This window comes from Macadamia integrifolia, chromosome 9 (assembly GCF_013358625.1).
Source record: "Macadamia integrifolia cultivar HAES 741 chromosome 9, SCU_Mint_v3, whole genome shotgun sequence".
NCBI lineage: Eukaryota > Viridiplantae > Streptophyta > Magnoliopsida > Proteales > Proteaceae > Macadamia > Macadamia integrifolia.
In genome coordinates, this window is record NC_056565.1 from 7,874,086 (window position 1) to 7,899,537 (window position 25,452).

General features: G+C 38.3%; 1 long non-coding RNA gene across 3 annotated transcripts in view; it reads right to left on the bottom strand.

Annotated features, from left to right (window-relative positions):
* Positions 1–779: 779 nt before the first annotated feature.
* LOC122089126 overlaps positions 780–25,452 on the bottom strand; it is a 42,117-nt gene continuing 17,444 nt past the window's right edge. For 2 of the 3 annotated variants that reach the window (XR_006143238.1, XR_006143239.1), the window contains exon 8: positions 780–5,895. This is a non-coding gene — a long non-coding RNA (uncharacterized LOC122089126). The remainder of the gene's footprint in view (positions 5,896–25,452) is intronic. The other variant, XR_006143240.1, reaches the window with a different exon arrangement.

Sequence of the window (25,452 nt, forward strand, 5' to 3'; positions counted from 1 at the left end):
AAAGCAGGCATGCAAAGAGGGGTAAAAGTTAAGCCAAGCTTCATTGACAAGGGCCCTATCTAGCTTACAAGCCACCCGAAGATTGCCTGATCTTCTGTTGTGCCAAGTAAGCTTGGCTCCCAACCATCTAAGAGCAATGAGATTGAGATCATCAATGCAGTCGTTGTGAATAACAATAGTAAACAAATAGAATACAGAGGCAAAACTTATCTGCAGTTCTACAATGATGCACATATGGCTACCCTTACCTGGTTGGACCAGTATGACCGAATTTGGAAGCCAAGAGCCAAAAAGAACCTATCCAACCCAGGGTTTTGGTCCAACAAGGGTTGGAAATAAAATTAGTAGTTACTCCTCTTTTATTTCATGCCTTTTATTTTCCAGATTTGAATATAGGAGTTAGGATTTCTTTCCTTTGCATTAGTTTCCTTTTACGGTTATTTCCTAGTTTAGGTCAGATATTATTTAAGTTCAATTTCTAATTTTATGTCTCTATTTTCCCTATATATAGGTTGTAACCGATGGGCAAGTTAGACTTAATTAATTTGAATGAGAATTGGTCATATTTGTGCAATGTGTGAGTGTGTGATTCCCTTCCTTTACTCTAATCTTTCCTTTCTTCCCTAAGGCCCTCCATCAACTTGGTATCAGAGCCGAAGGATCCTTTCCTTCATTCTCTTTTCATTCCCTATCTTCTTCCCATTCTCAGTTCTGGTTTCTGCCAAGACTGAGAACTGCCAAAAAAAAAAAAAAAAAAAAAGGATTAAACCTTCGACCGCATCAACCCACCAACCCTTTTTTCTCTCCCAAAATCTTAGTCGATCCCCCACACCTCTTTAGGGTTCTGCCAAAGCAATAGAAAAGGAAAAGAAGAAGAAGAGAAGAAAAGAAGAAGAGAGAGCAGGCAGAGAAATGAGAGAATCCACCAAAACCTCCACCAACCTCTTCTAAGTCGAAACCCCTCTCTAGTGTTCCAACAGCAGCAAAAAAAGAGGAACAAAACAGCAGAGAGAGAGAATATAACCAAAAGAAAAAAAGAAGACGAGAAGAGAGAAGATAGAAATAGAAGTTCAGAGAAGGAAAAGAAGAAAATAACATACTTGATCTCAGACCTGCTGGTTGAAGACCCTCCTCCATCACCAATCGCTGCAGTCCCTGGAACCACCGTTGCTTGCCATCGTCAGTAAAAGAGATCGTCGACCCCTTTCATTGTTGCAGCCAGCGTCTCTATTGTTGGTTCCCTAAGCCGACAGCTTCGCTGGCCTTTCATCTCTAAGAGGGCAGACTCCCTTTTGTCGGTAACCTTATTCCCCTCCTACGACTCCTCTTTTGAGTCTTTTTTTTTTTCTCTATTCTTCCCTTCCACTTTTCCTTTTTCCCTTTTATTCTATAACTATTCCTGATTTTATTTGTAATTTCCAAGTTTTCCCTCACTTAGACGAACATTGCTTAACACTTGTGTTTCTCATTGAAGAAGAGGATTCCTCTCACTGTAACTCATCTTTCTCTACAATCTAAACCCTTACATCATCTATTAGTGATGCCCAGTTATGGATTGTTGGTACGTTGTTTGATCAACAGTTGAAATCGAAAGGGTTTGAAGAAAATCTAGACATCCTCGGTGTTCGTTGTTCCCCTAGACCGGTGTCTTTTTCCTCATCTTTCAGGCTCAACCACTCACTCTTCACTCTCTATTATTTTAACACTCCTCAATGATGGAATCATCAACTTGTCACTGTTATGGTTTCTCTCTCTGCCTTTGCAGATTTGATATATATATAGAGAGAGAGAGAAAAAGAGAGAGAGAGAGAGAGAGAGAGAGGGAGAAAGAGAGGGGGATATACATTGATAGAGAGAGATGGGTCAAGAGAACCACACAGTGCCAGAAAAGTGGAGTAGATGGTGGTTCGCTTCCCACCACGACTACCAAACTCAGCGGCCGTACATCTTCTTATGGCTTATCTCGTGGCCATCAGATCCAAAAGACTTTCAACAACCACAAGATTATAATCCTTTATGGCTTCGTTACTGTTTTTGTCCTTCATGCCACCATCGACGTAGGGAACCTCGTTGGCTACACCGAGGCTGAGGCCAAAAACTAAAACCTCATTGAGGAAACCAATCAAATCCTTGCTAAGATTCGTGATGATAGTGATCCTACAGACCCTTCTGAACTTGCGGAGCCTAAGTTCAACCCAATTATTACCTACACTTTTGGCCCCAAGATTTCTGATTGGGACCATCAGCACAAGATTTGGCTCCAAAGAAATCCTCAATTCCCTAATTACATCAATGGCAAAGCTTGAATCTTGCTTGTTACTGGGTCTCCTCCCAACCCTTGTGACAACTCAATTGGTGATCATTACTTTCTCAAGTCAAACAAAAAACAAGATTGATTACCGTAGAATTCATGGAATTGGGATCATTCACAATTTGGCCCATTTTGATAAGGAGCTCGCCGGTTATTGGGCTAAGCAACCCTTGATTCGACGGCTCATGTTGTGAAAGTGCAGTGGATCTAAGGGATGGATAGCCATGCCTTGTTCACGGAAATGGATTATAGAAGGTCACGTTGCTGATTCCTAAGTTCTTTAGTCTTCCCCTTCAAACCTTTTCAATTTCAACTACTGATCAAACAAAGCACCTGCAATCGATCACTGGGCATCACCAATAGAGGATCTCAGGTTCCAAATTGAAAAAGAAAATGAGTTGCAGAGAAAGGAATCCGTTCTTCAATTTTTATTTTTAAAAATGTTATAATTGGTATTACACGTGTGTGAGGGTAGTTTGGGTATTAGGAAATGTGAATTCATGACTTAACAGTCATTTCTCACAGAAATGGATGGTTGATAGAATCTTTTAAATTAGGGGGAAGGTAGTGATATTTTTCAAAATGTCTAGGGGAAACATGATATTTTGCCAAGTGCAGGGTAGGGGAGTGATATTTCCTCATCGAACAAGATTGAATGTTGTCCTTCACTTTGTCTTTTTCTTTTTTCTTTTTTTTTTCTTTTTTTTTTCTTTTTTTTTTTCTTTTTTTTTTTTAAGATTAGAAGTCTTATTGTCAAGATTAGGCAGTGAGGAGTCCCCTGACGCTTTCCCCCACCTAATGGTTCCCTCATAGAGTAATACCACAAAACAAGGTGTAAATAATAAGGAATGAAGGAGATAGACCAGTTCTGAAAATGTGCAGCATATAAATCATCAAATAAGGATTTATTCTAAAGTCATCAACGTGAATGATACTTGGAAACAAATAGAAGATATAAGCAAAACTTATCTGCAATTCAACAATCTTTGTTGTAAGCAAGCTCATCTACATCCAAGTTAATGTAGTAATGCTTTTGGCTGCAAACAAACAAAGCCAAACTATATGTCAGCCGCTAAGTCAGATAATCCGCAATTGGGATCGGGACCAAGTACATAGTACTAGAAAACCTAATGCTACCATAGAATATTCCCATTGTGAACTACAAGTCATATATATATTAATGCCTCAAATTATCTATCTTTGCACCTCTCAATGTTCTTCTAACAACTGTTACAACATTTCCATTGTCATAGTTGCTACTACTACCATATGTTCTCGTATTCCTTTGCATCTACTTCGGCCATGGTTGAAAGGATCACTTAAAGGATTTTGACTCAAATAAAATAGAAGTTGTATTGATGGGCATTATTATGCACTGAAGCATATCATATCAAAAGCATCTCACTTCCTCTGCAAAATAGAACCAATAATGTATTGCTATCTAATTATTATCCCATTACATGATACCATAATATCAGCTTCCAAAAAGATGGATTTTGTATACATTTGCATGAATCCAAATGGAACATACCACAGGCTCTTTCGCTCCCCCTCCCTCAATAATTAAACCACATTACAAAACTCTTGTTTCTTCTAATGTCCATGCACTAACGTGCAAGTTTTCCTAAGATTAGATTGTTCCCTTCTAGCAATAGGCACCTAATACCCTCAATAATTTCCTCTCTACCAGCCGCCAGACTATCTATTCATCAGGAGGCAATAGTTTATTAGATCAACATAGATCATCCTATCCCTCAAAAAGTGCTCTTGCAGTATTTTCATAGCATACTGCAATTGAGAAAGTGCTTGAAATATATAAATATATATATATATATATATATTTGTGCAGTATTTTCATAGCATACTGCAATCGAGAAAGTGCTTAAAATATATATATATATAATCATGCCTCCTTCAGTACATATAAAGTCAAAGCTGATCAACCAATATATTGGACCCCAAGGAAGAAAAAAAATTGGACATAAATTTGGACTACAATAGAATGGGCCTTGGGCTTGGCCCTTTTCAAAATTCACTAGTTTCCCAACCCACCCTAGCCTGAGTTGCATCCCAGCCTATCAACGCAAATAAGGATTAATAATAAGAAGTATGCAACAAACTTCTGACAATCCACATCTTAGTCAAGCAAAACGGGTCCACTCGAAGGGAAAATACAAGCCTTAATATTACACTGACAATGTCTTTAAGCAAAAATTTAGAAGTACTATAAGGAACTTTATGGTTAACTCAGGAACTTAGGTTCAAACACTACCTGAGAACTGAAAGCAAGATAACCACCTCGGAAATCATGTCACAGACTCACAGTCTGATCGCTAGCACTGCAGTTGCAACAGTGCATATAAAAAGGAATAGATAGCTAAAAGTAATCTTCAAGTGAGTGCAATCAAAAGGATCGCCATTAAAACCAGGTTTTAGGCTTTGAGAACATTGAATCAACAAAAGTATCCTAAGCAGTGTTTGGAAGAGAGTGACAGCAAAGATTTCTCAAATGATGCTCAACCCTTGTTTGCTTGTGTGGAAGATCCATCTTGTACATATATTTAAGTTGTAAACCACGTACGAGGAAAAAGTAGGAAAAGTCATAGCGAGCAAAAGCAATGTTCGCCACTCCCTAGCCCAGAACTTAATTGGAAAGGTAAACCATGGTGGTCATGTTTCTACCTTTACTCAACACTATCTTCAACATCTAAAATGTAGGTAAAATAGATTATGAGTATTGAGCAATTTGCAGAAGTTTGTTAGTACGTTAAACAGTGCAGTATATCAGACATACTACATACAAAAGATAAAGAAAAAATTAAACAATAGACAACAAGGGGTAAAAGATTAACCTGAAATCCCTTATGTTGAGTAAATACTGATAACAGAAAAAGAAGAAAGTACAGGTTTCTCATCAGCCAATCCATCCGACCCCTCTGGTTTTAAGTTATCACAATCAAGATTGACCGACAATGTACTCATCCCATCCGATGAGATCCTCGTCCAAAAGGATGAAAAGATCAACATAATATGAGATATTCATATGCAAAGTACAGGCAACTCCAGTTCAATGACAGTACAAACATATTACAAACGCAGAGATATGCACGCATGCAATTACATAGAGGCATGTGAAGATAGATAATATGCCTTAAACTTCAGCAACACCAAAACTATTTTCTCAGAAGTTTTGGTTGAAAAAGATTACCACCATACCCTCTTGCATATGGATCATTTGCTGTGCACATTTCACTTTGCAAGGTGCTAGGATGATAGACGGAGTCTTCATAGATATAGTAACAGCCTTCCAGTTCTTGGTCCATTCACACTCCAAGCACATACTACCTCCTCTCAGGAACAAGGCATAAAAGATACGTGATTTTCTTTGTTGGGGATTGGGAGCTTGCAAGGGAGGAGCTAACAGAAAAGCTAACTGGACTACATGAATTTTAGAAGATGTAAACTTGAGCAGTAGGAGCCCAAAGGTAAAGTGACACTGCTTCTAGGTGGACCGTTGTAAGCAAATAAATCATCTAAAGCACCAGGTCACTATAAAACATTAGCATTGGGGCAATGCCCATCAGCTGTATAAGAAGCAAGAACTTGAAATTGTAAGCCAAATGGATGTCATATCAATAAATCAAAGAAAATCATACCTTATACATGTAGATATAACATTAAGAGCCATCAGTAGGTATAATGAGAAAGTCAAACATAAAGGCAAATATATTCTTAGTTGCTAAACACAGATGCATTGAGAGGCCAAAAATGTCCCATGATAGGCACCCAACCTCTCTCTCAAGTATATTATGTGAACATGCATCGAATTATGTCCCCTCTCTTTCTTCATAAAAAATGGTCAAAGAAAACTAAAAGAAAATGTCATCACTTCCTAGCATCAAAAGAGGCAACTGCTAACTGGCATTTGAGGAGGCTTTTTTCACATCCATGGGCCTATGTCATGGCACAGTTTTATTAATTTTTTTTTTTTTTCTTTGTGGGCATGGTGAGGGGGAATTGAACCACTTGTTGAGGATTGTATCACTGTCCAAGATACTTCAACTCCCGCTCTCTCTTTCTTTTTTCCTGCATTGAGGGGGCAGAACATCCAAAAAAAATTAACTGAAGCAAAAACAGTTGCCGAGGTCCACATTCCAAATGAATAAAGATCTTGAAACCCAATATGCTCTGGAGTATGATAAAAGGCCCTGCAACTGCAAGGATTGTGAAGTAAGATAAATGCTTCTGTAGAAGTACAATTGATAAACTATGGAAGGAACAAAACCAAAGGATACGACGATTGGCATCTAAAAAACAGAAATGGAAGAAGAAACAAATAGGAGAAACCTGCAGCGATGAAACCTGCTCGACAGTCATGGAGCAGCAGCAAGTGATGTCTACTTTGCGGTTTCTGGGAGCTAAGTGCAGAGTAGTAATCAAAGACCTTGCAGTGGAGTAATTGGAGGCTATAATGAGAGAATTGGAAGGTGGAAGATGAGAAAGGCGGTGTTGGAGGTTAGTGGAGTTGGAGTAGAGGGGGAGACCAGAAAGAGATGAATAGAGAAACATGCTCATATCCGCTCCGGAGCTAAATGAAATAGCAAGGAGGCCTAACAAATCCCTGCGAACAGCTGGAAGCATACCCTTACTCTGTACCAGCTTTCTTTCTCGACTTTACTTTTAGAACATTTGATTTGATCTGATTTAATATGAACTTCACGTTTTAAAGTTTTCTTTTTTTCCTCTCGCCTGTTTGGTAGAAGTTACTCTCCTTTTTTCTTCTAAAAAGTACTCAGTGCTAAGGTATCGTGGTTCCCATTTAACGGGCCAAAATTTGAAACACGAAAGCTGTACCCACGTGAACTTTATAGCTCCAATCAGCAATCTATCTCACCTAAGGTGGTTATTGGTGCCAAATGTCAATCGGTCGGTTTGCTGAATCGGTTTCGGTCAATTACTAGATTAATTTAAAACGAAATAGATAAGGAACTTTTGATTTCAACCGGTTTTAATTTCGTTTCTTATTGATTTTTTTTTTTTTTTTCCCCCATTAAGACCATAATCAGATTCGGTCTCGTCTGCTTTTTGGGTTCACATCTATACAAAAGCAAATAATGAGAAAATTAACTAAAGTTGAAGCTAACTTCATCACTTTGAGGGATATATAAATGTTTCACATAAACAACAAAAATATATCTAACCACCAGCCACTTGCAAAAAAAATAAAAAATGAGATAAATTCTACCAAGTCTAATATAGATTAAACATTGATAAATCAGAATGACTAAAATAGAATGGAAATCCAATTTTTAAGGAAAATCAGTGTGGTTCAAAGATGAAAATATATCAGCACTCACACAAGCAATCAAGGAACCCAGGCAAAGAATCTACAAAGAGGTCTTGACAGATTTTCTTATTATCTATTCGAGTGATCCAATCAAGGTCAAAATGGTGCATGATGCATTCAAAGAGCATGAAGGAGGGTACTATTGTGAGAGAAAGGACAATCACCACCCTAAATCCATAGACATAGAGTAATGATATCATCCCCCCAACTTGTAATGAAGCTCAGGTTTGATGGTTGTTCAATAGGAGGTTTGGGCTTATCAGTGGGATTTTCAAAGATTGCCTCATGAGCTCTGGATAGACCCTTTCTGAACCCTAGCAAACTCATTGAGCAGTTTGGAAGTGCCAACCAGGTGATCAATCTAGCTCTATTGTCGACATTAAGTATCATAAAAAAAAATTACCAATTTTTTATGGAAAATCAGCACCAAAAGTGGCAATGTATGTTTTGTTGGGGGGAAGAACAACCTCTCAATTCTCTACGGGCAATGTTCTAGAAATATTCTTATTTTGGAAAGAGGAAATCTGCATTTTTTTCACATAATCAAGAGTAAGGAAATAGGTTTCTATTCTGTTTCCTTTTCATTAGCTTCAAATAAATATCGTGAGTTGAGTGCAAATAAATATATTCAGGATGTGAATCCAAACTTTTAAAGACTGGCTTCCTATTATATGCCAATAAGTAAAAGATGTCAGGAGCATACAGAAAACTGGTACATCACAATTCCAGTCCCATAAAGATTGAATTGTGATGCATTTACCCCACGCCCATTTTTGCAACTTCACCAAAATCCCACCCTTTACCATCTAAAATAAAAAGAATTTTATCAATTCGAAAAAAATGAAGTAGTTTTCATCTAACAAAAAAGGAGGAAGATAAATGGCAGATGAATAATTAACACAAACTCATGTAGAATCAATAGTGGAAATCTCCACTGAACTAAGGAGGAAATGAGAAAAACTACTGAATCCATCCTTGCATGTAGATCTTAAAACCATCTGTACCATTATTTTTCTTAGATGACTTTGGACAGAATTTCTGCTTTCCCTTATATAAGAAAAAAAAAAAATATATATATATATATATATATATATATTAGTAACAAGTCAAGCAATTAACCATCCACACAGCTATGTGTGGTTGACAACTCACACATCCAATTCACAATCTGATTCTTTGACATGCTAATTTTCTTTTACTGTAACTAACAGCCATCCAACAATACTAATACCAACTATAGAGAATTTGTACCACGATTCTCAAACCAAAACCGTGGGCCCTAACACCAAGTTGGAATCTAAAGGTTGCAAGAGAACAAGATAAGAAGAGAGAAGATGAAAGTAGGAGGTAGATTTCTCTCCCCCCCTATATTAATGGTAATGTGTTATGCGAGAGAATAGATTTCTCTCCCCCTATATTGATGGTAATGTGTTGTGAGAGAGAATAGATTTCTCTCCCCCTATATTGTTGCATGTACTTCGGCCATGGTTGAAAGGATCACTTGAAGGACCGTGACACAAATAAGATAGAAGTTGTATTGATGGGCATTATTATGCACTGAAACATATCATATCAAAGCATATTAGTTCCTCTGCAAAATAGAACCAATAAGTCATTGCTATCTAATTATCCCATTACATGATACCATATCAGCTTTTATACCTACCAGCAAGGAGAAAAAAAAATAGATATTGTATACACTTGCACAAATCCAAATGAAACACACTACACAAGCTCTTCCGCTCCCCTCCCTCAATAATTAAATCACATTACAGAACTCTGACTCCTAGTCCAACACAATCAGCAAAGAACCAAGATATAAGGTAATGGTAGAAATCCAAAAGCTGGAAGCCCAACATAACGAATTTGCAACATTTTAAGGAACAAAAATAAAACAAAGGCCAACAACAATTAGCAATTACAACCACCAAAATTGGAGGCTACTACAAAAGCACCCACATCCTGAACAAATACGTAGCGGCTCCCACTACATGAAATTCCAATTGAAATAGAAATACAAGAAACGTCCCCCTTAAAACCCAATGAAAGCAGTCAAAATTAAATAAAGCAAGAACAATTTGAAAAACCATAATTCATACTTGACAACTTATTCTTGAAGATCTGTGCCCTCTTTTCTTTCCAAAGTCTCTTGTAGATAGCCAAGAGTAATAAACTCACAAGTAGGGGTGTCAAAACCTAGCCCAAGCCGATAAAACTGACCAATAAAACCCGAACCCAATCCTTATTGGATTGGTTTTGGACTGAGCTATGTTGGGACCAGCTGAAAACTTATCCAAACCGAACCGACCAATAACCAAACCGAATGAAACTGATTAAAAAAAAATGATTATGAGATTATAAATTTGTGAATTGACTATCCATTTTCTACAATATTAGTGAGAATTTTTTTTTTTTTTTTTTTTGTAAGAGGAATTGTTACAAATCATTGAATATTAGGTCATAAATAGAAAAATCGATTTGTAAATTGTAATAATGCTTTCATTCATTTCCTTGTTCACTATACAAAACTAGTTGGATAATGAAATGAATGATTGGATAATAGGGTTCATTTTGTGATTTCAATATTAGTTTTCTTAGTAATTTTGTTCTCCATTGGTTTCAATATTAGTTATCTTTTCCATACAACTATAAATTTCAAATGTTTTTTTCATCAACTCTTATCACTATAAGTTATAAATATAAGATTTCATTACGGTTCAAGCCCAATAATAAACCGATATTAACCTGCTATTGAAAAACCGAAACCAAATCGGACTGAAACCAACCGAAAACCAAAGTTCCTTAACGGATTGGTTTTGGTCTCCCTCATTCCTACACCGAAACCGATTCAACCGGAGTGAAACCAAACCGAACCGACCAATTGACAACCCTACTCACAAGGTCATCCACAATAGCTGAATGTAGCAAATGTTCCACCCAGGAATCACCAAGAATAAGGCAAGGAAGGATGACCATAACCCAAGGATTATAACTAATTCATCAGTAAAAGAACAAGATGGTCACTTATGAGGATCTTAACTAGAGGGTTCTTCCACATAGAAGCGCAATTTGATTTGTGCTTCGAATTTCCAAATGAAAGTTTTCCTTCAGAAGAACATACTGCTTGAATAGTTGCTCAAATAATTAGCACGTCGGTTCTCTTACAATGACAGTCTTAAAACCATTTATCCTTTTGACCTCAGATCCTACTCCTCCATCTAGGCCATGTCCATTATTTAAATGATAAAACACTCCATATATTATGACCACTTTATTCTTAATAATCTTTCGCTACTCCTTTTTCACTTAGAGCATTCAACTTACACCATATCTAATGCGGGGCTGGTGGGCCCCAGGAGAACCAACTAGGATGGTTGTGGGCCCACTTAAGATCTTAAGCACTTCAGACTACGATTAGGTGGCAAAACAGTAACACAATAAATGGGTTGATGTTTATAAGGGGTAGTGACAAACTTGTAATTAAATTAAAATAGCAAAGATTAGTGGCACTATTGTAATTAACCAGAAATCTCTAATGTTTGAATGGGTCGGTTAAGGAGAGAGGACACAAGTGGGATTTAAAATATTGTTCAAGGCTGAATTTGGAAATAAAGAGAGATTAAAGGACAAAGTGGCATAAAGGGTCTTTATAGGGGTATAATGGGAAAACCAGAATAAAGGAACTTGAAATAACTCCCACAATTTAGGTTGTCTTCAACCTCTAGACAAAAGCAAGGGCGGTAGAACCAGTCTGGTTTTCGGGTGATTGATCTCACCTTTGTGGGCTCCACTCGAAGTGAAATTTCAGGGATTAATTCTTAAGTCTCAGCCCTACCGATAGTAACCCACGACACCTCAAACCAACAGACTCAGATTAGCTTGGAAAATTCTGAAACAAGACCTGGCGGAAGGGGTTGTACTCTGTTTCGGTTGCAGGGAAGCATTGTACTAAAGAAGGGGATCCAGGTGTTGAAAACCTAGGGCTTAGGGTCGCCTACAAGGTAGTAACCTTCAGCCCAAACTTCAAGTCCAGCAGATTGGAGATGAGAGTTCAAACAATTTCTTTTCAGTCTACTTGCATCACAAGTTGCAGGAAACGAAACAGAAAAGGAAAGAAGGAAGGGAAGAGGGTTCAGTACCTTCCTTACTGGACTGCTAAGAACGCAGTAACAGAGAACCAGGAAAGAAGAGAGAACAAGGAGAAAGGAAGACAGAAGAGGAGGGTAGATAGGGAGATAGCAGGGAAGAAGAAGAAGAGGGAGGGGGGTTGTCTTGCTGGACAAGGAAGAGACAAGAGAGAGAAGGGGAAAAGAAGAGATCTCGAAGAAGACGGAAAGGGGGGAAGGGAGGCAGCCACGCAGGCATTACTCAAACTCAATTCTTCTTCATTAATTTTCCATGACTTGGGTACATGCCTAATTTATAATAAATCATAATCAAAACTTCCTAATTAAAGTCAAAGACAAACAAAAATAAAATCTCCTAAATTTAGACTAACAGAATTAGAAACAAATAAGGACTCAAATTGGAAACTTGTTACCTATTCTAGAAACTACCTCAAATAAAAGATTACAAATAAATAAGATCCTAGAATATTCCAATATCCTTGAACCCAAATCAGTAACTTTGATCCCAAATTGGATCTGGTTCTTGGACCAAGTTCTAGAGCGGGTTTGGGTCGACCCATCGTAGCACTACTACATCAATTCCCCTGATGTTTAGAAAAACACGTGGACGAGTTCTATAGAAGGAGAGAATCAGGACCACTCGATCAACATCCTCGATCAACGGCTTTGATGGGGTAAAGATCCAGCACACTCACGATCAACTGTCACAATCTCCTAATGATCGTCAACCAATGATATGATTTTGATTGGAATCGGATGGTGGGGCTTTAAAAATGAGATCAGGACATCGATCAGTTCTTTAGAAGCAACCTTCATCGGATTATCCAGTTCATCTTTAACATCAACAGATGGACAACTTTAAGCATCTCTAGATTAGCTTGGAGAGCTTTCAAGGCTTTCTTCATTCCGTTGAAGAGAGCATGGCTCACGAGGCGGCAGCGCATTATCATGAATAACGTGGTTTTGATGTCTGTCTGGGTTCAGAATGAGTGTCTCTATGGCATCAAGTCTTGTGGTAATGTCTTGGAAGGTAATAACTTATGCTTCCTGCACAGCCTGGTTAGCTTGGAGGGTTCTTAAGATTTCTTCATTCTGTTGAAGCAACTGAGTCCACTTTTCAGATGAGGGGGTGGTGTAAGCAACTATCAGGGTAAACGAATTGACAGGAAATTTGCTCTGATACAGTCATTGGTCTTTGAATCACGACCAAGACATCTCAATGGACTTTGCCTCATCATGTCACCTACTAGTGCTAAACCCAAGTTTCTGTTAGTGTATTTATTTTTAAATCTATCCTTTCTAGACTAGCATCTTATCCATCTATACATTCACATATCAGCGGAACTCCAGGGCCACTGGCCACAGGCAGCCCTTAGGAAATTTATTAGTAGAGAGATGCAAGGGGGTACATCCCTCCTTACCTCAAACTCAAGACAAATTACACACACCACCCATCCTCAAAACCCTTCTAATCCCTTGAATTTAAAATTCCAAAACCTAACCTATCTTCAAAAACAAGTGCATAACAATCACAACATAGAGTCATAAGAATCAATGACAACATCCCTACCATTCCCACAACAGAAATACGCTGACACATCAGACCCTTGATTAGATTCCCGAAAAGCATTACAGACCTCCAGACGAACCTTGTCACTCAACTAATAGAGATGAGCAAACTATTGACAAATCCCCCAACCCTGAAAGTTTGACCAAACATTACCCTAAACCAGCATCAGAGAATCACAGTCAGAAACAATTTGATCATAACCTAGGTGAACAGCCATTAATCCCGTATCATAGGCGACCCTAACCGCCAACGCGGTTGGTAGCCTAGTGTAAGGAAGCGCCCTTGCCTCATCACCGCTTGAGTCGGCTGGTTGTGGGTTCGCATAGGCATGCCCCACTATTGCTCGTTGGTCCTACGGAAGCATTGCTTGCCGTATGGGGGCTTCATCCTAGGGGCTATCCCTTTCTCTACAAAAAAAAAGCCACCTTAATCTCTGTCAAAACATTATTTCACCGTAATATTTAGCAAAAGCCAAAATAACACAGCCCAAAAAATTCCAAGAAATGATTCCACCACTATGGACTAGGATTCCCATGGCTAGCACCATACATATTTATTTTTAAGATACCCCTCAAAGGAGGCTTCAGCCTCAAAATGAAGCAAAACGAAAATCGAACTCTTGCAATGGCCAAATTCAAAGCTAGAACTTTGAGTAGAGAATTTGATTGTTATTTCTCTTCATTCTTCATGACAACAGTGAAAATTATCAAGATAAAGGGAGATAAATATTGTTGCATATGGGTTTTCACTTGGTGCAATGGTTAAATGCTCGGGCAGAAATAAGTAACTCTATATTCTAGGGTTTAACTTCCCTCATTTACTAAAAGAAAACCACGAGGGATACATGCTTCAGATTTGGCATCTCACATAGGGATAAAATTGCAATTTCACAAACAAAAACCCACACAACACAATCTAGATCTTCACTACTAATACAAGAACATAAAATGGGTAACCACTTTTCAATATCTAAAATTTTGTCAATTTAACCAACCTTCTGTGAATTCAACCAAAATATGTTTCACAACCCAAATGCCACACCAACTTATGTGTCAAGCTGAACAAAACAATAACATTTACCTAGACGAATATGCTAACCTCATAGATTGAGTCTCCATCCAATCATAATGAAACCATGAAATCGACATCCAAAACAAAAAAAAAAGACTGGTTCATAAAACAAATTAATATAGAAATTTCTCAAATATCCTCTTTATTTTCTTCACCGGGTGAGTAACTTTAAGGAAAAGGAAAGGCTAGAACTACCTTTCTTTAGCAAAGGAAAAACTTATATTCAGTTTTCTTATAAGACTGCATGTAAAAAATATATATATATATATATATATTAAAAAAACAGCAACCCAATGCACGAGGCTCCTGCTATTGCTGATAAAGTTCAACAGGACAAAAAATGATAACAAACAAGAAAATAATAAGAAGAACAAGAAGGAAAAATAACATCATTAAAGAAATACATGAAAATTCAAGATCAACATTGTCACTATTACAAAGGTTTTCATTTCCATGAGTTTGCATCAGGCAATGATGATTAATGAAATTAGGGAACATCTGTTGAGATCAACCAAAAAATTATATTCACTCTTTTCATTCACGTAAAAGAAGATTTAACTGCATCATTATACAAATTTTACTTTATGAGCCACCAAAAAGAAGAAACAACAGAAAGAAGGAAAATAAGAAAATGCAATCAGAACCAAACACAATGGAATCCAAGAAACGTAGAAAATATCTTAGTTTGTAAATAATGGAACATATCTTTCAAATCCCAATAGTATCAGTGACAACCTTTAAACCATTATTTTAGCTATATATATGCCTAAGGTGACAAATGTGCCCCAACATTTCTAACTTGCCTGTTTCTCTTTAATGGGTGTGAATGGTGATGTTTTACCACAGGACAGATTTCAACATTGGATTGACATAAGGTTGAATGAATGGCTTTCCAAAGTTGCAGCCACCAAACAAAAGCTCAATGACACAACTTAAAACCCAACGGAACTGCCTAGTTTCTACGGGTCAGTCTGAGGCTTTTAGTCTTTACCCATTTAGACCGTCTTAAACTGGGATTAATAAGGATAAAAATGAAAAGACACCATATTAGGACTTGATGGAGCTGAAGTTACTAATCCTAGCCCCTAATAGAACAGCCTCAGTGTACCCTGATGTTACTATGTTAAAATTCAAAACTGAGATTCATACCCATCAGCCATGGTTGCTAGAGCAACTGCGACAAACCAGGATCTGTAACCAGTAACTGCAGTAGAAGAGAGAGGAGAGTAGAGAGAGAAAAAGTAGAGGGAGACACTGTTGGGAGAGTAGCAGAATCAATACTCTTACAGTCCCCCATATCGTGGTAGACATGAAACTGTACCCCCACAGTATATAGGGTATATTCTTTAACAGAAACAAAGCAACAATTTGTTTAAATATGAAGCCACCTATAATTGTTCTCCAAGGCATCAACTTTTCAACTGAGACATGTGAATTAATGCATTTGATAAGAGGCCCATCATAAAATTCCCTTGGTCCCTACCAATTCAACCATAATGATCATTGCAAGGAGATCTAATAAAAATTGTGAGAAAATTGCATGTCCTGCAATAGGCATGTATATCAGCTCAACATTATAAATAAGAAGATGCACCTGGATGTGATCCTTCGATACTGCAAGATATGGTCCATGGCAGCTTTTGGAACTGTGGACATGTGAATTAGGCTATACAAGAAGCATAAGCTATAAATTACGTCCACAATGGAACCTAATTTCTTAAATTTTGCAGACCAACAAGATCATAATAGAAAAAAGGAAACCAATGTACATTTCCAGGAACATATTAAACTTAAGAAAATTAAGAGTTTAAAACTAACAACCACTTTCAAACAATAAATCCTTTTAAGTCCATCTGAAATTTTCATCCTTATAACAATGATTAGGCGAGGTTCCTATCCAGTCAGATTCTACTGACCATGTTTAGTGACAACAAGGTTAGAGATTACCCTGGTCAAAACCGAAATGTACAGTAAAATTACCAAAATTCCGGTTGAGATATGGTACATTTCAGTCAAAATTTTGAAATGGCCATTTTTTTTTTTTTATGAATAAATAATTTATTACCACAAGAAAGAATATACAAGGGGAAAAGCAGGGGAAATGGAGAATACAAAACCCAAAGGGGCCCAAAAAGTGGACCTAAGGCCAGAAGACCCAACTAAACGGGGTGCATATCCAGAGGGACAACAAGGGGGAAATGATGGAAGAAGGTAGACCCCAGGAGACAACAATGAGCATGTTCTTTAGGGTATTCCTGACTGGGTTGTGCCTGATAGTGCCAATTTTAGAACTGACCTCAAAGTAGATGGCATCCCAAATCATTTCAAAGGAACGGGAGTCAGAAGTCCATCTCCAAAGGTTTCGCTCCATCCAAATGTGGTTGATAGTTGCCGCAAAAGTGAGTTTCCTTATAGCATCGCAAATGGTAGAGCCACCGAAAGTCATATCAATCCAGATCCACTCTCTAGACAGAGGAAGAGTGGGTCTATAGGATGGCCAAATGGATCTGAGGGCCATCTTCCACACTGAAGAAAAGGGGCAGGAGAAGAAGAGGTGGTTGACATCTTCAGTGCTATTCCAGCAAAGGCAGTAAGATGGGGAGACCTGAATGAGCCTGTGGATATAGAAAGATTGGGTGGGGAGACAACTGGTGAGGGCACACCAAATAGTAAAGTTATGACCGGGGATGTGGCCTTTAAACCCATGCGGTTTTATGCCAAGGAGCAATCGAAGATTCGGTACAAATGAATCCCAAGCAGAGGCCGAAGTGAAGGAGCCCATAGAGGAAGGCTTCCAAAGGATCATATCCTCCCTGCCACGATGACCAGAGGGGATGGGAGGGAGGGCCGACCAAATGTCCTAGAGAGGGGGGAGAACTGGGAGGGGACCATCCAAATGGGGTGAGAATGGAAGAGACCAGAGAAAATCTGGGGAGTCCGGAGGAATAGATGGATCTAAAGGAGATGAGATTGACAAGAATGTCGACAGGTGGCATGGGTCAAGCCAAAGGGAGGTGAACAAGCCATTTCCGATAGAGAGGGAGAGACCTCTGAGAGCAGTAGGCCTGGAGTTGAGAATGGATCTCCATATAGAGGAAGCATCCGAGGAGGGGGCCACAGACCAAAGTTTTTAAGGGGAGAGGCATAAATCCATGAGACCCAGATCCTACGATGCTTGGAGGCAATTTTCCAAATGAGCTTGAGGATGCCAACAGAGTTGGTATCCTTTATGGATCTAAGACCAAGACCCCCTTCAAATATGGGGGAGCAGACTTTGAACCAGCTAATGGGATGCAAGAATTTGGAAGATTTTGTTCCTTTCCAAAGGAAGGAGCACAGAAGGGAGTCAATAGCTTTGGAGGTGGAGGCGAGGATGGAGAATATTCCAAACTAGAAGAGATACAGGGATTGAAGGATTGATTTGATGAGGACCAGGAGACCAGTGTAAGAGAGAAGCTTGCATTTCTAAAGCTGGAGCTTTTTCCTGATAGAATCAAGGTTGGGGGAGCTTTTCCTGATAGAAATGGCCTTTTAAGCAATCAAACATTTGAATTTTATATAAAACTTCAAGGCAAGACTATTTAAGCATAATTACACATATTCATACCCTTAGAGGTTGCTAGTGTATCTCGTAGCCTACCATGTCCTTTCCCTTATATTACTTTTTCTACCCATAATTTAGCACTAAAGCATGCATTCAATAAAATAAATTGCAATATGTATTAAAAATGAAGAAAAAGAACCATTTAACAATACATCAATGTCAATACCACATAGTTTTCCGAGAAGGCTCAAAACCTATACAAGATTGTTGCCGCCAACGGAACCATTCCTTTCTTTGTATCACAAAGGTGGCCATGTCATAGTATGCTTGAAGAACCACCTCCTTGAACTCCCTGCCTTTATCCTGCCCCTGCCAATGTGCAACTCTGTTGGCTGCCTTAGCATGTTGTATCTCTCTTGCCTCTGCCTCTGTCTCCACATCAGCATACGTATCCTCATCACTATCATATGCAACCCCTGGTGCTGAGTGTCTCTCAAGCACTGCGCCCTCAAACTCCTCCCCAAACTTCCATTTGTATGACCTCCTCTGCATCCTCCCATCATGAGGGAAGTTATGGCCTTTACACCTCAACAAGGACCATAGGAAAGATGTGCAAACCATGCAAGATGAAGACCAATCCTTTCAAATTACAAGGGAGGGGAGTGATATTTCCTCATCAAACAAAGTGAATGTTGTCCTTCACTTTGTATCCCCCTTAGTACAACCCCCCACCTTTTTCCTTTGGTACTAGTTTTTAGATTAGAAGTCCTATTGTGGAGACAGAAGTACCAAAGAAAAAAGGTGGGAGGGTTCTAAGGGGGATACAAAGTGAAGGACAACATTCACTTTGTTTGATGAGGAAATATCACTCGCTCCCCTGTACATTAACAAAATTTCATGCTCCCCTAGAGATTTTCAAAAATATCACTCCCCTCCCCTCCCCTCCCCCCTAATATGAAAGATTCTATCAACCGTCCCCTTCCGTGAGAAATGGTTGTTAAGTCATGAATTTATATTTCCTAATACCAAAACTGCCCTCACACATGTGTAATAATAATTATAACATTTTTAATAAAAATAAAAATGAAGGGGGATTCCTCTCTCTGCAACTCATCTTCTGCTTTAATCTGGAACCCTAGATCCTCCATTGGGGATGCCCAACGATCGATTACAGGTGTTTTGTTTGATAAGATGTTGAAATTGAAAGGGTTTGAAGGGAAAGAATAAGGGCCCATTTGATAACAGTTCGTTTCAGCTGTTTCTGTGGTTTTCTGTTTCAAAAAAGGAGAAACGGGAAGAAAAGCGTTTGATAAACCCGTTTCGTTTCACCTATTTCTAGTAATAGAAATAGAAATTTTTTTTTATTTATGGTTCAAAACCAGTTTTGACGAAACAACCCAAACATGTTTCGTCGTTTCACGAACCATTTTCCACTCAAAAAACCCACCCACCCCTGATTAAAAATTGATTGCTCTCTTTCGAAAGACATTGCCTTCGACAGAAGAGACCACTCGGCCTCTACTCCTCTCACCTCTGACTATATCCACAAACCGACGCTGCCATCCATATTTGCAGAGAATCTTCATGCGATTCCCCTCTCGTGAAGGCATAGGACAATCCATCTTCTCAAGTTGCAGAACAGTGTTGTACGTTCACGCTCCCCTGAAGGTGTACCGCTGCAAGAGGTAAGGCAGAGATGCAGCTTTAAAATAGGACTTCGGGAGACCTATTTTACCTCCGATTGTTCAAAATCTGTGCATTGTGCGACTGGATTTTCTTGGGAAGCATTTCAGCCGTTGGTGCCCTAAGTATATAGCTGGGTTTTTTTAACTATTGATTCCCTACCCTGATAATCGTCGATTGCTATTTAGCAGGCCTCTCTTCTGGGGTTCTAAAGTCCCTCCCTGATTTAAGGTTTTCTATGATCTACCCTTCCAGTAGATGTAGATGGTAGTTCATCAGAGTCTCTCTCTCTAATACACTTCTTTACCCATTTATAGTTTGAGGATTCCATTCCGTTGGTCTCTTATACCTTCGATTGTTCAAGGTAACTCAGTTGTGCAACTGGAATTAGTGGAAAGATCGTTGGATACCCTTTACGTTTCTGAAGGTATATGAAAGTAACTTGGTTCTTATTGAGTAAAAGAGCCACCACTAGTTATGCGATTTTTGGCCATTCTTTGATTTAAAGATTCATGTATGTTTCACCACTTAAAATGCTCTATTTCTGCCTTCTGTTGTAATATACTAAAGCCAAATCTCTCAATAAGGAATTTGTTTCTGCCTTAGTTCCATTGACATGGCCGAGCCCTAAATGAAGAAATTGGGCTTAAGCTCAACTGAAAATGCAGTAAAATTAGAGAGTATATGGATAATATTCAGTTGCTATGTATGAAGAAATTTGAACAGATTTCTTTATCAGTTCACTTTCATTGTGAATGCAATACCAGTATTGTGAGAAGAGACTATGTTCCTATTGAAGCTTTTACTCTGAATCTTTTTTCTTAGGAAGAAAGTGGGGGAAGTTTTCACCTAGAGACTTTCATTATGAATGCAATACCAGTATTGTGAGAAGAAAGTGGAACATTAATGGAGGAAGGTAAACGTGGTGATATTATTACTGGCACTGCAAATTCCTCCACCTTTGTTGTTGTTGGATCGACCCTTCTATTACCTGTACAATCTCTTTATTCAAAGGCTTACTATGGTGAATCCCTAAACCCAATAGTACTATAAAATGTCTTACTTAACCCTGCTAAACAATTCTCGGTAAAGAATTCCTTACTTTAAAGTTGGCTTTTTAGGGCCCGTATCAACCCCAAACATAACAATCCCATTACCACAATCCCCTACACTCTTTACCAGTAGCAGCTACGATCAAAAACCAAAGGTGCACAGCCAAAGTATATTAGATCAAATCAAAACAGTACACATAGATGGTAGCTGAGGTAGCATTACAATGTACATAATAAGCCTCTCTTTATTCTGGTTTTCTCATTCCAGAATTTTATTCTTTTGGAAGTTCTGATTATTTCTCTAACAAAGGTGGAGGAATTTGGTTGACCAGTAGTTTTTGTACAACCAATAAAGATTTTAGATTGTGATATTCAGTAACCCATCTGCTGTCCATCAAGTTTGTTCTTTTTTTTCTTCATATTACATTTTTAAAGATTATATAAAACCCATTTCATTGAAACAGGTAGAGTAAAAACTCTACCAGAGTAACAGACACCACTTGGATGTCCTAACACCATTAACCCTCTGGGTTTTACCTATTATATGCAAGAAAAAAGTGTCACAAGTACCCACCAGAAAATTTTCTATTTGATGGAAGAGGGTTGCTCAATTGCTCATTAGATTTCATACCTATTTGGATACCATCTTGATATGTATAACTATCTGATGGAAGAGGGTTGCTAGCTTGCTGTGAGATTGTTTTTTTCCCAATCTTTACCTTATGGTGGACATGTATATGGATCATCGGCTCATTGAAAACTGTTTTCTTATTTATGTTTTTTATCTTCCATCCACCCACTTCATTATGGTTCTTTTTTTATGCTTACTTCAAACTGTTTGCCACTATTACATCCATGGTTTCATTCTTAATTTCCATTTATTCCTTATTTTTGTGATTGCTGTGTTTTAATTCCAATATCTATTATTCTCTAGTAAATAAAAGGTTAATGAAGTGTAAGGTACTATATATATGCATTGGTTTCATTCTCCAGCTCTCTGTCTGTCTGTACCTCAAAGTAATCTTTAACATCATTCCTTTGCATAAAAAAAAAAAGTAAGTTAATTTTTAACCTCCTACATTATTTAAGGATTGCATGTTTAGATGTGAACATAATGCATTGGATATATCTGCACATCCTTCTTTTTTCTTTTTCTTTTTTCAAACACAACTTTTATTTATATCATTGATAGAAGTTATATTGACGCAAGTATGATCCTGTATGTTCATCAAGTTTGTTATTGTATAAGCACAATTTATGTGAATGCAACTAATTTACATATTTGGAATGTTTGCTAAATTACTTATGCATCTTCAGCGATATGAGATCTGAGATCTCCAAGAACCCCCAACCCCAAAAGCAGTACTATTATATGGAATGAGGCTGAGGTTAGAGCATTCATCAACCATATGGTTGAGAATGTCCGGAAAGGTCAAAAGACCAATTCCACATTCACAAAGGTGGGGTGGGATAATATTACGAAAGGGTTAGAACAGGAATTCAGTATCCCGTTTGCACGGGAGCAGCTGCGTAACAAAATGAACAAGTTACGAAGGCAGTACAACAGCTTCAAGCGTTTGCTAGAAATTACGGGATTCGGATGGGATGCAAATGCAAGGACTGCGACAGCGGAAGACTGTGGGAATCTGTAATTAATGTATGAATATTTTATTTGGTTTATAGATGTATGAAAATGTACTACTGATATTCGTCGTGTTAATTACTTATACAAACCTCTTTTACAGGAAAACAAAGAGTGGGCGAAATACAGGAGAGATGGTCTACCATGGTGGCCGGAGTTTTTAAAGCTATTCTCCGACTCCAGTGCCCGTAGGGATAGAGGGTTATCACAGACTACAGCAATTACTCCTATGTCCACTAATGTTGTTGTTGATGATGATGAATTTCAGGACACTGAACCGGATGTAAATGAAGGTTGCAGTGGCAAACCTGACAATTCAACTCCTCCTCGGCGGCACATTGACAGGACTCCTACAAATCGTAGAAGGAAGAGTCAGACACGCACACTTACGAACTCTGCACAGGACTTCAGGGAGTTTGTGAGATGGAGGATGGAGAAGGGAAACTCCTCTGCCACTTCAGCCGTTGTCCGGCCTCCAGATCCAATGTATGACGGGCCACATTGTATTATGAGTTGTCAGAAGCTCCTTGACACTTTAGAAGAGCTTCCATCAGATTTGTATGTGTTGGCTCAACATAAGATACATAGTCATGCTGGTTGGCGCTTGTCATTCGTGGAAGTTAGGCCTGACAGGAGGTTGTGGATGATCCAGCACTTGAAGGATATCCCGTGAGCTGCTTCAGTTGGTTTTATTTCATGGTCTTTTCAGAAATTGAGCTGGTTGGGTTGGAGATTGTATGGACTTTTCAGAACTGATTTGAGCTGGTTGAGTTGGTTTTATTTCTAGGACTTTTATATTCCTCTTTCTAACATACGTTTGTAATTTTGACCGGGATGTTGATACTTTAGGTGGATGTTGCTTGTGTTTTATGGTTTTATGTTGGATTGGTACATGTTTTTTGTTAATTTTTTAATATAGGATGTGACATATAATAGAATATGGACAGGTAATGATTATGGTTCATATTTATGATCATTTTCCATCTTTGTTGGATGATATCATGTAACTACTTATCGCATGTTAATATTTATATTTTTGCATATATAGGGGAAATGTAATGTGTGTGACTTATTAGGCTTTTAGTATTGGAAGATGGTGTCTTTTAACTCATTAGTACATGATGGCATGTATGCATATAGACATTAATGTGACTTATTAGGCTTTTAGTATTGTAGGATGTTATTTGTTTTTTTTTTCAAGTAATACTATTCATAGTACATATAGCCTAGTTAAGATTGTGGCATACTGAATTTGGTCATAATTACAGGGAAGTCAAATGACCCCGAAACCAACGACACGTGGTCATCTAGTGATGATGACGACATGGTTATATTATATCAATTCCAAAACATATAGGATAAGAGAACCTCTGAATGATAATAGTCACACTCGTGCTGTAATGGTAGCTGAGGTTCTCACAGGACATACAGATGTGTGCTACTACGAGTTAAGAGTTGAAAGACATGTCTTTCTCAATCTACGAGATAGAATGGTACATAGAGGTTGGTTAGAAGACGCCCGTTACATTCGAGTAGATGAGCAGCTTGCAATGTTTCTCATGGTAGTAGGCCAAGGATTGAGTAACAGATAAACACAACGGAGATTTCAGAGGTCGGGACAAACGATTAGTGTTGTCTTTCACATGGTATTAGAAGCGATACTTCATATGTCGCATGAGACAATTAGGCCACCGAATTTCCAAGTAGTGCCTCTAGAGATTGCCCACAATCCAAAGTTCTATCCATATTTCAAAGTAACTTACTATCTGGATTTAACAAATTTATGCTTGTGTTTTTCCTGAAATTTCGATGCACTTTAGGTGGATTTATTGGATTAACATATATGGACTGAAAACTAGGATTGCATTGGAGCTATTAATGGCACCCATATCAGTGCCATCGTAGCTAGGTCGGAGGAAACACGATATCGAAATCGGAAGGGTCTGATCACACAAAACGTTATGCATGCATATTCATTCGACATGCGATTCACGTTTGTGTATGTGGGTTGGGAAGGTAGTGCACATGACGCCCGGATTTTTGAAGAAGCAAGAACGAATGTTACTTTAGGGTTCCCTCATCCGCCACTAGGTACAAATATATTATGAATTTATGCTTGTCATTTTGTAGATGTACGATATGGAGTACATATCTAATCCCGTACATGTTTTTATACTAATACAAGGCAAGTATTATGCGGTTGACTCGGGTTACACAAATCAACTGGGGTATTTGGTGCCATTTCGAGGAAAAATGTATCACTTATAGGATTACGGTGAGGGTAGACCTGGGCCTAGAACAGCAAAGGAATTGTTCAATCATAGACACTCGTCACTGCGAAATGTTATTAAAAAAACATTCGGTGTCTTGAAAAATAGATTCCACATTTTAAGGAGTATGAAGGCCTACAATATAGAAGATCAGACAAAGATCATAGTTGCCTGTTGTGGGCTCCACAATTACATCAAGGAACAAGCAATTCAAGATCAGTTATTTAATGAACTTGGAAGTGAACAAGCTATTGATGACCCTATGAATCCCAATCCTGTGGTGTACCATGCTTCAACTTCTGATACGACCCACAGATGCTCAGCGAGAGAAATGTCATTAGTACGCCTCAATATAGCTAATCAATTGGCTAGATCGAGGAGAATGGCTACAATTCCGTTAGGTGGATCGTAAATTTTGTCGATGATAGTCGGGATGTGACATAGTATACATTTGTAAAAGTTGTCGATTAATGTAATATGCAGGTTATTGTGGTTACATACTTAATAATGTTGTTTTCCACAGTATTATTTACATTGAATGGGTAGTGTGCTGTCATATGTGTTGTTGAATGTGACTGTGAGATGCCTTTACTCATACCACCTTTCTCATACATGATACTTTGATTTGATAAGTATAATTTGTGCTCTACAGATGTCTTCAAGTGACACTGTACTGGCTAGATGTGAATAGTGTAATGGTTTGTGCAATAAATTCACAACAAAACAAGGGCCTAATAGACGTAGAGCATATTTCAAATGTCCAAGGCATAATGAATTTTTTATATGGGTAGATGAATTTCGATTATGTGAATGTCGCAAAAGACAGTGTAAGGTA